Genomic DNA, 19,165 nt, shown 5'->3' with positions numbered 1-19,165 from the left:
CAGAAACAGCCAGCTGCCTGGACAGTCACCTGAGGTTTCTCCACAGTGTTGGGGCATCATCTTCAGCCTATAGGCTTAGCGTATCTGACAGACTCATTTGTGAAGTAGGTTGTACACAAGGTCAACAGTTCAACCTCACACTGGGTGAGAGCAGTCCATGTACCAGAAACACCTGAATTCCACTAGTGTCATGTCATGATTCAGGATTTTAAATTCTGGAAATTGTTGATGGTTTTTGAATTCAGCTGTCCATTCTTCTTGGCTGTGTATATATGGCTTCATCTAAGCATGCCCTTCTCCACATCCCTCTATTAAATGCCAGTCTACTATTGAGAGGCGTGAGCTTTCAGTTGCTGTTCCATTGCACAACAGAAGCCATCGGCCCACTGCCTGTTCAGCTGCCTTCAAAGAAAAGGGCACTGTACCTTTTCCAGATTGTGAAGGCCACTTCAGGGATGGTGCCATATTGTCCTGGCCTCAGAAGATGCCTTCTGATAAAGCCATAACCATACTTGTTTTGGCAGGAATCGGTAGTCCTTTGTTTCGTGTTCTGTCTGTCCATTTTGTCCTGTTGATTTGAGGATACTTTGTTGTCCAGTGGCTAACTTTTGCCACAATGAAAATTAACTCCATATGCAGTTTCTTCAATGCCCATATTTTCTCTGAAGTAGATTGGTACTGCCAGGAGCTGACATGTCTCAAAAAAGAAAAATTTCTAAGTTATTAAAATATTTTAAATGCCATATTCGTTAGATCTCTGAAGGGTTTGAAGATGACCTGTCTAAAATATATCTGCTCAATTTTTAAAACATATCTAATATGACTACAATTTCTATTGTAATGTCTAACTACTAACTTTCATTTCTTTATATCCTAATAGTTGGTAATAATGTAAAGTATTTAAAACTAGTAATTGTCTTTTTCTTTTCTTTCTTTTTTTTTTTTTTAAACAAGAACCTTAAATCTAATCTCCTTTGCTTAGCCTTTTTCCTAACCCTTGACAACAACTTGTAACCAACCCCCCTAAACAATTGAAAATTATCCCAGACCCAAAACCCATTAAAAGAACCAAAAAAAAAAAAAACCACCCGCCCCACACCATCTCTTTGGGAATGTGGGCGTCATTCTTAAAATTGCTTCCTGCTGGGTATGGGCGAAGTTATCTTTATCCTGAAAGAAAATTTTTTAGGTTAATTGTCAAATTCTAGGAAAGATAACTATATCCTTCATTATTATCCAGTCTATGTATAAAGCCAAAGTTCAGGGTTTATCTCAAGTCCTTATTCAAGTAGTCTTTGAGACTGGATCATCTCAGCTAGTCATCTCAAAATTGTTCTGAGCACCTTGTAGTTCAAAGCTGATCTGTAGATGATGTTTGTCAGCTTAGTGATATTATTATTGTCCACGTGGAATTGTTGTTGTTGTTGTTGTTGTGGGGCCCCATCTTCTTTCCGGAGACTTCAGTTGATGTTAGGCCTGGCCGTGATTTCCTGCAGAAAACTGATAAGAGACTCGAACACAAAGACATATATATGCAGCTAACTGAAGCCTTTTTTCTAGAATTAGTTAGTACTCTATATGACCATTCATATCTTAACAAAGTTTAAAATGTATATATATATATTAATCTTGTAAATTTTGATATAAAATTTATACTTTAAGAAAAGTTTAAAGAATCAGAATAGAATCAAAGAGTTGAGATTAGTAATAGAATAGTCCCTTAATTAATTTGGCTTTTGTCCTGTCCCATAGCAGAAAATGGCTCTTTTATTCTGTCATGATACAGGGAGTTTGTATTTTCATTTTAACAACATGCTTGAGTTTAAAGAAGGAGAGAGCCATTCTCCAACTCCAAAGTCAGCTTTAAATTTTAATTGAACTGGGACTATTAGAAAACCAATAGTGTTAAATCTTTAGAGAAAAGCAGAAACAAACATTTAAGAAGACATAAAATTTTTTAGATAATATATACCCATATGCCATATACTCCAATATACTCTGTTTCCTGGGATAGATGATTTGTCCCTTTTCTTCAGTTGTCTCATTTGTCTTGTGTCCTTCAGATTCCTTAACCTTCATTCTCCTAAAAGACAAAAACAAAAACCTTCCCCCAAGACTAATTTTGGGGATGTTCCTTTTTGGCAAGTTATTATCTGATTAAATGAAAAGACATGTGTTACAGGTACAAGTTAGTTTAAATTGGATGTTTATGCTGGTTGATGAACTATCACCTCCTCTAATTAAGAGGTTTCTCTTGTTCAAATCGAACCTTTATCAATTTTGATGGTACCCACAGCTTATCTTCTCCTATAGAAACAAAAGCAAAACCTCGTCCCCAACGTAATACATACCCTGGCTTCCATTCTGAGGTCAGCACATCCTTAAAGTATATAGGCTGATTTAATTCTGTAGTTTTTTCTATTACCCAATGTCTCTCTGCAGCTGTTGTTCCTTTCTCATTGGCATTCAGAAAATTCAAAGTTAATAGAGCATTATGCAGTCTATTTCTGGGGGTTTTTGTTACTCCTTTCTGTTTATTTAGCATATCCTTTAGAGTTCTGTTTGACCTTTCTATAACTGCTTGACCTGTAGGATTATGTGGTATACCTGTAATATGCTTTATATTGTAATAAGCAAAAAACTGTTTCATTTTAACAGAGACATATGATGGAGCATTGTCAGTTTTGATTTGTGCAGGTATACCCATAATGGCCATAACTTCTAGCAAATGAGTGATTACAGAATCAGCTTTTTCAGAACTCAAAGCAGTTGCCCATTGAAATCCTGAATAAGTATCGATAGTGTGGTGTACATATTTCAGTTTTCCAAATTCTGCAAAGTGAAACACGTCCATCTGCCAGATTTTATTCCTCTGAGTACCCTTTGGGTTACATCCTGCTGGTAATGGTGTTTGATTATAGAAGGAACAAGTAGGACATTTCTTTACTATTTCTTTGGCTTGTTGCCAGGTTATGGGAAAATCCTTTTTTAAACCTTTACTATTGACATGATGTTTTTTATGAAATTCTGAGGCCTCCAGCACATTTCCTATCAATAATTTATCAATCTCATCATTGCCTTGTGCTAGAGGGCCTGGCAGACCAGTATGAGATCGGATGTGAGTTATATATAAAGGATGACTCCTTTTCCTGATTGTATCTTGTAATTGAATAAATAGTGAAGTTAATTCTGAAGCATCAGGGATAAATTCTGCAGTCTCAATATGTAACACCACTCTTTCAGCATACTGAGAGTCAGTTACTATGTTGAGAGGTTCTGAAAAATCCATTAATACCAACAGAATAGCATACAATTCTGATTTTTGCACTGAATTATAAGGACTTTGTACCACTTTACTTAAATTTTCTGATTTGTAACCTGCCTTTCCTTGTTTGTTGGCATCTGTATAAAATGTACGAACTCCAGATATGGGTTTTTGCCGTACAATTCGAGGCAAGATCCAATCAGCTCTCTTTATAAAATCAATTCTGTTGCTTTTGGGATATTTGCTGTTAATTTCTCCCAAAAAATTACTGTAAGCTCTTTGCCAAGGTTCACTTTCTGTCCATAATTTTTCAATGTCCTCCTTAGTTAAAGGTACGACAATTTCTGCTGGGTCTATTCCTGCTAATTGACGAAGTCTCAATTTTCCTTTCCAAATCAAGTCAGAGATTTTTTCCCCATAAGTTTTTAATTTTTTATTTGGTTTATTTGGTAAAAATATCCATTTTAATATAATATCTTCCCTCTGCATTAATATTCCAGTAGGGGAATGCCTAGAAGGTAAAATAACCAAAATGTAATCCAGCTTTGGATCAATACGATCCACGTGCCCTTCATGTACTTTCTTTTCTACCAAGGCCAATTCTTTCTCAGCTTCAGGTGATAATTCTCTTGGACTATTTAAGTCCTTGTCACCTTCTAAGGTTTTGAACAAATTAGTCAGTTCATCATTTTTTACCCCAACAATAGTTCGTAGATGAGAAATATCTCCAAATAATCTTTGAAAGTCATTAAGAGTCTGTAGTCTATCTCTCCTAATTTGCACCTTTTGGGGTCTAATTTTTTGTAGCTCTATTTTATATCTTAAATAATTAATAGAATCTCGTCTTTGTATTTTTTCAGGAGCAATTTGTAATCCCCAGCAAGGCAAAATTTTCTTTATTTCTTCAAACATTTTTCTAAAGTATCTGCATTTGAGTCAGGTAGTAAAATATCATCCATATAATGATAAATTATAGATTTAGGAAATTTTTTACGTATCACTTCCAATGGCTGTTGTACAAAATATTGGCACAGAGTTGGGCTATTTAACATTCCCTGTGGGAGGACCCTCTATTGAAATCTTTTAACCGGTTGAGAATTATTATAAGTAGGCACTGTGAAAGAAAATCTTTTTTTGTCCTTTTCTTGTAAGGGTATTGAAAAGAAACAGTCTTTTAAATCAATAACTATGAGAGGCCATCCTTTTGGTAACAGAGTAGGCAAAGGAATTGCCTACTAGTGCTCCTAGCTTCCCCGAGAGAGGGAGGTACTTCCTGTGTCCCTGTTTAAATAATCTTTCTGTTCTGCCTTCTCATTGGTTGTAAACCCAACCACATGACTGCCTCATCACTGCCTGTAAGTACCGCCCTCCAGGTCTTAAAGGCGTATGTCTCCAATACTGGCTGTATCCCTCAACACACAGAAATCTACCTAGCTCTTCTAACCACCACGCTCTCACTATGGCTCTAATAGCTCTGACCCCAGGGCAACTTTATTTATTAACATAAAATTAAAATAACATTTCAGTACAAATAAAATATCACCACACTCATCTCCTAAAGGCAGTATATACTTACACTGAACACTTCTCTTACTCCCAGATACCAGTAATGTTTATATTTTGTAAACAATACTCTCTACTGATTTTATGTATAGGAAAGAACAGTCCCATTGACATTCATTCAAAATTGAACACTGATAGCATCTGTATTGTATAAAGGTATTAGTTCATTTTATATTTTTTCTTTTATTTTAGTACTATCAAGTGCCCTTGGCAAGGAAAATTATATGCCAGGTTCTCAAAATGTTTTGACTCATTTAATAAATAACATTAATGACTATCACATATCTGCAATTTTACTAATAAGGATTTAATATTTGAAGTGCACTGTTATCAAGTTATGTATTACATGCATGCATTTGCAGGCCAGGCTGTGCAGTCCTACACAGTTAAGTAATGAGGTAAGTATCCTGCAATTTTCAACAGAAAAAGCTCTGTAATTGAGCTGTTTTGTCAATGTCAGACATTTTCTAATTTTATTACATAATGTCTGTGGGGAAAAAAAGACTATATGCATTTACTATGTGCCTTGGTTTTATAAGATGAAACAGGACAGGATGGTAATACTCTCTATTCCAAAGACAGGGTAATCTTGAGCAAATGGACCTTGATTTAACAAAATGAACTCAAATTTTGTATGTGTTCTTAAACAACACTATGCATCCTCCTGTCAGATCATTTTTAGAGAAAGAAAAGAAATAAAATAGTATCCTGCTTTTATTCTGAAAGAAATGAATACAATGTAAAAATTAAGAGTTAACATGAAAGCTAATAATTAAATTATCTTAAGTATAAATCCCTGCACAGGAGGTCAAAGTCATGTTCATTTTGTGTTTTGCATTTTGAAAACTAAATGACTTACATTAAACCATTAAAAAGGAAGCATTTTGCTGACAGCATTGTGGATAGACAATTTCACAGGTTAATAACTATCAAAATTATTTCATATATTGTGATTTCAATTGTGTCTAGAATTATTTTTCATGTGTCTTCATTTAAGATCTTTGTGTTGGTAAAACTATTTAGTTTTGAAGGTAAATAATAGTCTTTTAATTCCAATTTCCAACTGTTTTTTGTTGATCTATAGAAAAAGTCATTGATTTCCTTGTATCAACCTTATATTTATATCTATTTATTTAAATGAGTAAATTTTGTTTAAATGTCTTCAATTCTGTGCTACATATGAGCTATCTATTCCTCTGTGGCTTTAGGTTTGACTCTGCATTCTGTGATATTATTTATCTAATTACTAACATGTTATCATATTTTCTGTGACTATAATACATCAAAGCTATATAATCATATATTTGAAATTATATGAAATTAATTAGTAAATTCAGAAATAGAGGTCATGTTAAGTAAAATTAGTGTTTATCAATGGGAATGGATCATTGATAACATTTAGTATACTATTAAAGTTATTTATAATTGTACTTCATATTTTCTGTTTTAGTATTGTTAAATATTTTTGATAAAGTATCTTTAAATACAAAAGCATCAAAAATTGTTAGCACACACATTTGTTCAAATATTGAATCAGTTCATAGATAATATACCATCCTACCACAAATATGTTGTCTTATTAATGTGATTTAAACTTTGTAGTTATGAATGTGGTATATTCATTTATTCAGTCTTCCAATCTGTGTGGCCTTAAAATTTCAGCATTTCTTTTTTTTATCTTCCAGATAAACATTTACAAATACAAATTTCACTTTCTTACTAAATCAAGAAGCAATTTGAATTTAAAATTTCAACTCTGTTTTCAGTTTTAATATCTAAACACTTTCCAGTTATAGCCTATAGGAAAGTGGTTTACTTATTTTTTATGTTTATTTTTATGCTTATTTATTTGCTGCAATATCACAACCTTGTGAGAAATCAGTAATTATTTCAAGGTCTTTTATGCTGATTCTTGGTATGATTGTACAGAGCTAATTGTTATCTTTTAACACAACTCTATTTCTTCATTACTAATATGTAAATGTTTTATTTTCTCTTCATGTGCTGCTATATGAGTTGAGTGTTCAGGAATATAATAAAAAGGAGTAATGAAAAATAACATGATTTGTTTGTCATCACTTTAGAAAGAAAACATCTGAGTATTAACTTTAAGATGTTTGCTGTATTTTTTTCTTCTTTTCACTCTTTCATTTTTCTCCCCTTTTTTATATTTTGTTTTAAAAGTTAAGGACATTTCTCTCTTTTCTTATTTTGGTAAGAGTATTCAGAACAAATAAATGACTTGTGGGGCGTTTACCCACCAACCCCACAGTTCCCCAAAGTTTTCTTGAGTGTGAGCAGCAGGAAATATTAGAAGGATTTAGATTGTGGAGATAAACGGATAGAAAATACAGGATAGCCTCGAGAGGGCCTGGAACCTTTTCCAATGAGCCCCAACTGTCTCTGCCCTAAGGCATTTATAGAGATGACAAGAGGTGGAGCAAATGACCTCCCCCCAGCACAGCCAAGTGCTGACCATCTCAGACACTTACACTCAGGCCTGTGGTCCTAATCATCCTCTCTATGAGGACCTGCTGGGTAAAGCCACGAGGAACCTGAAAATGGGTTCCCACAATGACCACTCTTTCCAAAGTAATTATGCATATAAGTATATAAGTATAATCCTATGATTTTTATTTTTAGATGGGTAATGTTGAGATCCAGATCCATTGATTTATTTTTAAATTTTGAAAATGTTTTGATGTGCGATAACTTTCTGTATGCTGTGAATATGTCTTGTTACCATTGGCTAATAAATAAAGCTGCTTTGGCCTATGGCAAGGCAAGACAGAGCTAGGTGGGAAATCCCAGCAGAGATACTGGAGAAGAAGGGTAGAGTCAGGGCAGACCCCATCCAGCTGACCAAGGAGCAAGATGCCAGCAGATTGGTATGCCATGGCAATATGGCAAAATATACATTAAAAGAAAGGGTTAATTTAGGATGTCAGAGCTAGATAGATAACATTAAATCTGAGTCATAGACAAAACAGTTTGTAATTAATATTGAGCCTCTGGAAGATTATTCTATAAAAATGGCTGCTGCCAGGTTGGGACCAGGCAAGACAGAGAAACTTCAGTCTATATATGTCACCCAGCATCAGGCATTGATCTACATAGACTTAAGAAATGGAGCTGCACTGGGCTTCTTAGTCTCACAGTCTCATGCCAGCAACAGCACAGACATGCATCTCCTGAGAGCTGCAAGATGTAGCTGGCCACCAGCTGTGGCGAGCTAAGCAGCATGGTGGGCTCCTGCTGTCTCTCTCATAGGCAGCCATGCAAAGAGGTTTCTCTTAGCCCTTGCCTGCAGGCTTAAGATATCAACACAAGCGCCAACAGCATGCTACATGGCAAATTTAAGGCTTTTGCTCAGAGAAAAAGATGAAAGATACACAATAAAACAGATTCAGATGGAAAGAAAACCTCTAAATTGGTTACAATGTGTTTATAAATATACATAGGCTTGGGAAAGAAAAGAAAAAGGATAGGGCAAGTCCTTAAAAAAGAAATAGAGTAATAAAAATGTCTTTGTAAAAATAAAAAATACACAGAGAGTCTGGATACTGTATACTATTATGTTGTCTATGGGACTTTTAACTGCAGAGAGGCATTTGATTGTAGAGGCTGCTAAGCTAAACCAGCATATATAAAGATATCTTGACTTCAAAATTTGGGTCAAAGAATATCTTGCTTTGGAAAAGAGGTTTTGCTTTTGTCTCCATGGAAAATGAAAAGCTGTGGATTCCTTTCAGGTTAATATGGTTCCATCAAGAAAGACCCTCTGAGAGGTCTCCAATGAGATCTATGGCCCAGATGGTCCAACATCCAGAAGAGCTTCAATGCTTGACCATAATTCTAAATTTTCTCAGGTTCCCCATAAGATTGCCAGTACCCTCAATCAGTAGTATAAAAAGCTACACTCAAATTCCCAAAATACGTAGCTTATAAATGTTTGTTTTTATTTGATTATAAAATAGTTAATATTCATAATAAATCTCTTTATAAAGAAAAAAGGTGGGATATTATGATATAGAAATGATAAAAAGGCAGATTATTAAATCTACTTTAATCCAAAAAGGAACTGTTAATCCCAAAATACTTTACATTGGTATGGATTTTAATTTATTGATACAAATTTAAGGTCAATTTTATTATACTGTATGTATATTTCTACTCTTGTTTAAGGTATTATGTTTATGCAACTCACTTAAAATTGTAATGTATAATTAAAAATACAGATTAGCAATTGGATAATCTATGATTATCAAACTTATAGTAATGTTAGTGAAGTTTTTTAGGTATACAAAGATATATTTTAATTATATACAATTAAATGATAGGTAATCTTCAAACATTTCAAAGACCTACAGAATATAGCATTTAAAATGGTAATGGTTTAAGAACTTAGACTTTTCTGGTCAATGAGACATGTCTGCTCCTAAAAGCACCAATTACTTCAAAGAGGATGATGGACATTGAAGAAACATGTTATGGAGTTTTCTTACACTATGGAAAAAGCTAGCCTTTTGAGCAAGAAATTACTTTTGCCTATACTGCTTGACAGTATGTTGTATAAACTGGACATGTAAAACCCATAGGAAAGTGACCACTGAACTTTGCTAAATCAAGGCAGGATGGTCCTTCAGGTTCCTGCTTTACAGGAGAAACTGGCAGACATTCTTCAGGACACAAAAGAAAGTGACTGATGAATTTTGCAGTTAGACAGAATAGTCCTTCAAAGTTTCTGCTTCACTGAAAAGTATGTCAGAGACTCTAGGCTGCTAGGCTGAAGCTAGATGCCCCAACATTTCTTTAGAAAAACTTTAGGAGATTATCCAGGCAGCCAAATGTCTCTGTCCTTTCTAGAATTTTGGAAGTTGCTTATAATGCACTTCCTGTTTACTTAGGTAATATTATACCATTCTGGGATCTCTGATGGAGTTGAAAACTAGATAGTTATAATTGTAGTTTTCCTTGGTTATGATAAATGGTGAATTAGATATAAAACTTTAGACTCACAAATATAGAACAGATGATAGAGTATTTTCTTTAATTTTGCTAAATACAAATAGAGTAGATATTATAACTGTAATTCTTGCTTGATAACTTTGTTGTATATAATTTTACTATGTTAAAGTTACAACCTTCCTTTTTGATTAGATAGAAAAGGAGAAGTGCTGTGAGGTAGGTTTTCTGTATACTGTGAATATGTGTTGCTACTATTGGTAAATAAAAATCTATTGTGGCCTATGGCAACATAGGTTACAGCCAGGTGAGAAATCCAAGCAAAGATACAGGGAGAAGAAAGGCAGAGTCAGGCAGATGCCATTCAGCCACCCAAGGAACAAGATGACAGTAGACCGGTAGTGCCAATATAGGTTAATAGAAAAGGGTTAATTTAAGATGTAAGAGCTAGCTAGCAATAATACTGAGTCATAGATCAATGATTTTGCAATTAATATGGAGCCTCTGAAGGATTATTTTAAAAGTGGCTGAAGGATTATGGGACCAGAGCAGGAGAGACAAAGGTGTCTCGCTACAATGTTTTGTATATTTGAAATAGATCCGAGTTAAACATTCTGTTAAATTATTTTTCTATATTGTCATATATAGTTATACAATTTGCTACAATTAGTAAAATTTCCTAGAGGATTTCACCTTTAGGATATATATATATATATGAAATTTTTCTCTAAACCATAATTTTGCTATAATTTGTAAATTTTGGCTATTTTTTGTTCATTTATTTAATAATATTTTTAATTTTCTTATTGACATTTCTCTAATTCATGTGTTATTTGGAAGTGTCTAACATAGCAGAAAATTTGGTATTTTTCTGATAAAATTTTATTATTAATTTCTAACTAATTATTGGTATTTGAGATAATACATTATATGTTTCATATTATTTTTAGTTTTTAAACTTTTATGTGTCTTAGACTGTGAGTTTTCTTGGTGAAATTTCCATTTGACCTTAGAAAAGTGTACATGCTTCTGGTGGAAAATAATCAAATAATATACCAGTTAGATTCAGTTTGCTTACAGCACTATTTATTACAACTATATCTGCATGTTCGTAGCGTCTTTCCTCTGAGGGAAGGCAGAAATCTTCAGTTCAGTCATACCTTGCCTGAAGTCTCGTCATGTGTTAACTCACCCGGTTTAGTGCGGGTTGACATTTAAATATTGGGAATTGGGTGTTTGAAGATTTTTCTTCTCAGGCATGTGGGATTAATCCTTGTATATTATTATATTTTGCCCAGTTTGAAGTCTTTTTTTTTAAATTATATGTCACAAAGTTACATCACCTATTTTTCAATGATTGTTAAAATAATTTATGTTTACTCATCTATGTATTTTTAATGTTAGGATCTTTTCTGAAAATTATAAGATCATTGATGATAAGATGTAACTCTGTTAGTATTTTATTCTAACTAATCAGTGTTAAAGACAAATAATTCGTTGCAAAATGATGAGTTAGTTACGTTGCAGAATGCTGAGTTCTCCAAAATCATTTCAAAGGGTTTTTAGGTTCATTTTGGTTGCTGTGACAAAACACCCTAACAAAAGAAATTTAGGGGATAAAGTATTTAACTCAGTGTTACAGGTTCAGTTTTGAATGGATGACACAGAGAAAGAAGACCCAGACAGCTTGCCCACATTGTATCCCTATTCACAGTGCAAAGAGGAGTGAATTGATGCATGCATGCTTGGGCAAAGCTTGCTTTCTTCACTCATATACACAGCAAACAATCTCCTCAAAGGCAATGATGCCAGCCCCAGTGAGTGTGTCCTCCTATGTCAGTGTAATCAAGATAATGTCCTACTACATGCTCACAAGCTAACCTAGGACAGACATATCCTCAATGAGACTCTTTCCAATGTGATTCTAATGTGTCAACTTGACAAATAGAACTACCACTAAGGAGAACATCACAGAATGGCTTTTTAACATTCTTGGAGTTAGATGACCATGCACAACATATATTTTTCTTCTTGCACCTGAAACTATGAGAAGCAACTATGTTATTTGAGAACATAGTTCAAGGCAAATACAAGCCATCACTGTAGGTAAACTATGACAGTAGGAACCTGAATCAACTGTTCATATTGCAAACATACCCAGTAAGCAAAAAGGTAAATATTGGTGTTCAACTCACTTTTTTTCTTTTTTGTCAGTTCAGAAATAAAATCCATTTGGATGTGCCATCTATATACAGGTTGGACCTTCCATGCTTAGTTAAGCCTCTCTTAAAACATCTCCACAGACAAACATAGAAAGATGCTTCTGTAGATGTAATTCTAAACAATCTTATTAAATAAGAAACACAGAGCCAAATAAAGAGTTAAAAGCCCAGAGATAAGAGCAGTAGCCAAGAGCTAAGACCACCTTATCCTACCACTCACTGCTATTCTTTCCCTGAGAGAGAGACCTTCTTCCTGTGTCCTGTCTTTTTATTGCCTTTCTGTTCTGCCTTCTCATTAGTTCTAAACCCAACCACATGACTTCCTCATCACTATGTGTCTGTAGAGACCTTCATGTCTCCTATGATTGGTACTGGGATTAAGGTTGGTACTGGGATTAAAGGTGTGTGTCACCATGCTGGTTGTGTCCTTGAACACACAGAGACTTTGCCTGCCATGTGATCAGATTAAGGGAGTGTGCTACCACTACCAGACTTCTGCTTAATGGCTTGCTCTTAGCTCTGATGCCCAGGCAACTTTATTTATTAACATACAAATAAAATCACATTTCAGCACAAATAAAATATCACCATATGGTTCGATGATTCTAACTCACCTACCAAGTTGACAATGATGAATAATCACTACATAATATAAATTATAATGAGATGATAAAGGTGATATGGGATGTCCTGCATGCTGTGAATATATGTTACTATGATTGATTGATAAATAAAACTCTGATTTGCCAGTAGCCAGGCAGGAAGGATAGTGTAGGTAGGACAAGGAGAGAGGAGAATTCTGGGAGATGGAAGGCTGAGGCAGAGAGACACTGCCAGCTGCCATGAGGAGAAGCATGATGTATGACACCAGTAAGCCAGGGGCCACATAGCAAGGAAGAGATTTATAGAAATGGGTTAATTTGAGATATAAGAACAGATAGCAAGCAGCCTGCCATGGCCATACAGTTTATAAATAATATAAGCATCTGTGTGTTTATTTGAGTCTGAGTAGCTGCTGTCCAGGCAGGCCTGGAGATACCTTCAGCCACATAAAGGCACATTGAAATGTACCAAAAACTAAGTTGAGAGATCTCAATCAGGTATTCTTGTGGAAATCAGTGTAAAACAATAGAATTAAGAAAAGAGCTAAAATGGGGAAGAAAATAATTTTATATTTATAATTTTGAGTAAAGATTAGTTGGATATATTTCAAGAAAAGAATCAATTTCTCATATAGTAATACAGAATGAATGTATTTTGCTCTATTTCCATCTTTTAAAATAGTATGGTATTCTTACTATGACCGAGTCTTAGGTAAAAGAGTTTGATAGAGAGTTTATGTGTGACTATGGGTTAATTAGAAGCTTAAAATTGAGAAGTTTCTGTTATATGGGTTTCACAATAGGAAAGAATATTTTTATTGGCCTAGAAAACTATTTAGTGTTCATTAGTTTTTTGTTTGTTTGTTTTTATACAAAAAAGAGCAAATGTTTCTGACAAAAAAATAAGTGTCAAAAAGTAAAAGTTAGAGTTTATATTGCTTTAATGAAATACCATAACCAAACAGCAAGCTGTGGATGAAAGGGTTTGTTCAGCTTACACTTCCACATTGTATTCCATTCTGAAGGGAGTCAGGACATGAACTCAGACAGGGCAGGTACCTGGAGGTAGGAGCTCATGCAGGGACCATGTAAGGATGCTGCTTACAGGCTTGCTTAGGCTCCTATAAAAGCCAGGAACCTGAGTCCAAGAATGTCACCAACCACCATGGGCTGGGCCCTTCCTATCAATCATTAATTTAGAAAATGCCCTACAGCTGGATCTCATGGAGGCATTTCCTCAACTGAGTCTCCTTCCTCTCTGATAACTGTAGCTTCTGTCAAGTTGACACACAAAACCAGCCAGTTCAAGCAGTAACAATGGCATTTTCAGGGAATAAAAGGAATGTGTTCATAGGAAAAGCAGCTACAGGAATCTGTGTTACCACAGGGAAATTTTCTGTGGATGTCACTAAACTCTAAATGTTTATTATAAATAAGGCACTATGTTTTATATTTAATTATTTTTATTGCTGAAGAATATCCAGTAAAATTGTGCTTCCTTCCAATATTCCATAGCTTATGATTAGAAAAATGGGTGGAGATAGAAAGGAAACATGAACCAGAACAATATTAAGAGATGAAGTAGCACAAATAATTAGACCATGAAGAATTACCAGAAAATTGGAGTCATGATTAAGATAATACTTATAAATGTTAAACGTTTGTCACTGATGAGAACAGAACTTTTCAAGTAGAGCAGAGACTCCTAAGTATCAGTTCTAGGAATGTTTTTCATGTTGCCCATAATTGCCAAAGAGAGTTCTGCTTCCTGTTTTTTGTTATCTCTCAAGAGACTACATCTAACTAAAAGATAAGATTCTGTGCTCTTTTGCTTTTTCAAAACCCATCCAGTCCATGTATACATACCTGTATGTGCATAGGTATAGGTCACTCTAGTGGCACAGGGAGGTGGCCACATCACTAAAGAAAAATGGCTGTCCAACCTCCAGTAGCCATCAGTTTTCAATAGCACCTCAGCTACTGGTGAGATATCCAGAAAAGACTCACACAACTATTCTGGTATTTTGATTTTGTCCTAGTTAAGGTTTTTATTGCTCTGAAGAGATACCATGACCATAGCAACTCTTATAAAAGAAATATTTAGTGAGTCCATCTCTGACAGTTTCAGAGGTTTAGTTCATTATTATCATGTCAGGACATTGTGGCATGCAGGCAGACATGATGTCGGAAAAGGAGCTGAGTGTTATATATCTACATCCACAGGCAACAGGAAGTGAACTGTAACACTTGGCTTACTTACCTTGAGCATAGGAGACCTCAAAAATCCATTCACACAGTGTCACACTTCCTCCAAAAAGGCCATACATACTCCAACAAAGCCATACCTCCTATTAGTGCCACTCCCTAAGGGGCCATTTTCTTTTAAAAGATCACATTACACTCCGGGCCCCTATAGGGTTTTAGCAATATCATAATGCAAAAAAAAAAAAAAAAAAAAAAATGCATCTAGTTTAATTCCAAAAATTCCCACATTCTATAACATTCTAAAATAAAACTTATTTAAAATTCTAAAGTTCAAGGTCTCTTCTAAGATTCATGCAATATCTTAACTGTAATTCTCTGTAAAATCAAAATAAAAAAAAACATATCACATACTTCCAATATATAATCGCCCAGGATATACATAAGGAAGCATGGTGAGGAAATATTGGACCAAAGCAAGACCAAAAACCAGCTGAGCAAAGTCTCTAAATCTGATGTCAAAAACTTCAGATCTCCAACCCTTTCATTCATGTTGACTGGAACATGCTTCTTTCTCTTGGGCTACTTCTACTACATGTTAGCAGCTCTCCTCAACAGATATCCCATGGCTCTGGAATCTCCAACATCTTGGGGTCTCTAAAGTAATCCAAAATTCAGCTTCATGAAATTACCTCTCTATGTCTTCATTTGGTGACATCCATGACACACACCTGTTTTCACTGTCTTTCCTTAGTTGTGGAGGAAGATTCCATAACCCCTTCCTCTATACTTGACTTTAAAACCAGAACCATGTGGCCAATAAAGCCAAGTTCAGCTGATTGCTACAGATAGAACATGGCTGCTCTGTTCAATTATGTCTTCACAAACTTTCTATTTTTGATGATTACCTTCACTGCCCAAGTGTGCCTGTCCTGGAACTTGCTCAATATATCATGCTGGCTTCAGACTCAGAGATTTGCCAGCCTCTGCCTCCAGAGTGATGGAATTAAATTGTGTACGACCACACCTTTTCACAAACTAGAAGGTTAGCTGGGTGGGATCTTGCCCTGAGGTCAACCACACAACATTTTTTTTTCATTTCTTAATCTGTTCATCTCCTTGAACACAGGATTTAGGTGTATTCTATTTTCTTCTGACTCTTTTCTCAATCTGTACATTTTGTACTTTTACTTGTTCAGCTTGCTCTTATCTTCATTAGAGTTAACACATGACAAGGTCTGTCCTAAGCTGTTTTGAGATTTCCTCTGCCAACGGAATTAATCCAAACATTTCCCTTTAGCCTCAGGCAAAATTTTCAGACAAGGGCAAAAAGCAAGCACATTGTTTACCAAAATATTATAAAAATGATCTCTATGCAACACATTAGCTTTCTCCTCTGAAACCTCTTGATTCAGGCCCCCACAGTTCAAATCGCCCTCAGCACCCTGGTCTCCCATGTTCCTACTAGGATGACCTATTAAACCCCAGTTAAAGCATTCAACTCCTTCTGTAATTCCTAGTCCCCAAGTCCATATTCCCTGAAAACAAACAGCCTATCACAGCAGTACCTTCACTGTTGGTACCAACTTCTGTCTTAGGGTTTCTCCTGTTGTGAAGAGACACCATGGACACAACAAATCTTATATATTTAATTGGGGCTGTGTCTTACTGTTTCTGAGGTTTACTACATTATCATCATGGTGGGACATGATGGCTTGCAGGCAGACATAGTGTTGGGAAAAGAGCTGTGAGTTCTATATCTTGATCCATAGGCAATAGGAAGTGAACTTTGACAGTGGCTGTAGCTTGAGCATACATGAAGCCTCAAAGCCTCCCTCCACAGCCACACACTTACTCCAACAAAGCCACATCTCTTAATAGTATGATTCACAATGGGGGCCAATTTCTTTCAAACCACCACAGGTTCCTTTGATTTTGTGCCAGTCTTGTATGTCTGCCATCAAAGTTTTTAAAAGCCCCCAGAGAAGTAGCTGAATGGTATTGTTATCTAATTTCCTGAGAAAGTATTCTGAGCTACTACACATGGTTCTGGAATAAACTTTAAAACTTTTACTTTGGTTGTGAATTTCATTCTTAAAAATCACTGGATGACCCTGAAAGCCACTAGCTTGGGTGGCTTTGTTGGGTGTCTCATTTTCTGGATATTAGGTCATCAAGCCAACAAAATCTCTGCCCTTCTCAAAAATACCCCACCATTCCTGTATCCTCAACTAAAAAAAAAAAGACTCATTGCATTTACACAAAATAGTAAGGATGAATTGAGTATTCACACTCAGCAACTCAGAAAGTAGAGGTAGGAAGATCACTTCAGTGCAGAAGACTAAGTTGGGACCCTGTAATAACAAAAAGCATAAAGGATAAAGACTGTGAAATGGTAATTTTGATTTCATATATATTTTGGGTTAATAATCAGAGTATCATAAATTGAAAAATTTAAATGAAAATAAATTTATTTGTATCAGTTCAGGAGGCAGGAAAGGCAAGGACTGAGGGACTGGAACCTAGTGAGCATTTTCTTGTTGTGCTATAACAAAGTAATTTAATTGAAGACTGAAGAAGACCTTTCCTAAGTCAAACTGATCTATTATGAGCTTGAGGAATGTTGCGGAATGGAATGTTTGTTTAATTATGTAAAGATGAGTTGCATTTGTTTCCTTCTCAGTTCTCTGAGGAATTTGAAGATTAGATAGTTATAGTTATAGTTTTTCTTGTTAACAAATTTAGAAAAAACTCACTAAATAGGTGTATAAGTGTATAAATTTGAAAGATATCAGAAGATAATTTTCAGTTGGTAATACATGTTAAGAAAGAAAGTGAATTAGGTACATTTTGGACTCACCAAATGTATTGCCTTATACTTATCCTTCATTTTATAGCTAATATCCACTTATGAGTGAGTACATATCATATCTAGGTTACATCATACAGGATGATTTTTTTTTTTTTAGTTCCATCCATTTGCCTTCAAATTTCCTGGCATCCATGTTTTAAAAAGCTGAGTGATACTTATTTCCCTCATATATACAAATGACAAACAGGCTGAGAAAAAAGTAAAAAAAAACACCACCATTTGCAATAGCCTTAAATAATATGACATATCTTACTGTAATTCTAACCAAGCAAGTGAAACACCTGTATGACAAGAACTTCAAGTCTTTTAAGAAAGAAATTGAAGAAGACATCAGAGGATGGAAAGATCTCCAATGCTCATGGATTAGCAGGATTAACATAGTATAAATGGTCATCTAAACAAAAGCAATCTACAGATTCAATGCAATCCCCAATAAAATCACAATGCAATTCTTTCCAGACTTGGAAAGAACAAAACTCAAATTCATACAGAAAAACCAAAATCCAGGATGTCTAAAACAATCTTATACAATAAAAGAACTTCTAGAGTTATCACAATCTTTAATTTTTTATAAATGAAATAATGAGTAGTTTTAAAAGTGGTTTCTACTTGTGAGATTGGAGAAGTGAAGGAAGTAGGATTCTACAAGATTGGAAATAAAAATGCCGATAAACCTGTGGCTAATAGTAGGCCAAAAGAGAAATGTGATATAGTTTTCTTTTTGTTTTGTTTTTATTAAGAGATTTTTCCATTCATTTTACATACCAACCACAGATTCCCCTGTCCTCCCTCCTCCCACCCCCCAGCATTCTCCCCAACCCACCGCCCCCATTCTCACCTCCTCCAAGGCAAGTTCTCCCATGGGGAGTCAGCAGAGCCTGGTACATTCAGTTGAGGTGGGTCCAAGTCCCTCCTCCCTGTACCAAGCCTGCACAAAATGTCTCACCATAGGCACTAGGCTTCAAAAAGCCAGCTCATGTACTAGGGCCAGGTCCTGATCCCACTGCCTAGGGGCCCCCTAAACAGTTCAAGCTAAACAACTGTCTCACTTATCCAGAGGGTCTAGTCCAGTACCATGGGGGCTCCTCATTTATTGGTCCACAGTTCATGTTTCCACTAGTTTGGTGAGTTGTCTCTGTACTTTTTCCAAACATGGTCTCAATTCCTCTTGCTCATATAATCCCTTCTTTCTCTGATCACTTGGACTCCTGGAGCTCTGCCTGGGACCCAGCCATGGATTTCTTCATCTGCAAACTTGTACAGCCACTTTGGCAATCGGTATGGCAGTTTCTCAGAAAATTGGTACTTAATCTTCTTCAAAACCCAGCTATACCACTCTTGGGCATATACCCAAGGAATGCTCAATCATATCCAAAGACACATGCTCAACTATTTTCATAGCAGCATTCTTTGCAATAGCCAGAACCTGAAAACAACCTAAATGACCCTCAACTGAAGAATGGATAAATAAAAT

This window comes from Peromyscus maniculatus, chromosome 16 (assembly GCF_049852395.1).
Source record: "Peromyscus maniculatus bairdii isolate BWxNUB_F1_BW_parent chromosome 16, HU_Pman_BW_mat_3.1, whole genome shotgun sequence".
Taxonomy (NCBI): Eukaryota; Metazoa; Chordata; class Mammalia; order Rodentia; family Cricetidae; genus Peromyscus; species Peromyscus maniculatus.
The sequence above is the reverse complement of the archived record's forward strand: the minus strand, read 5'-3'. Positions refer to the sequence as shown.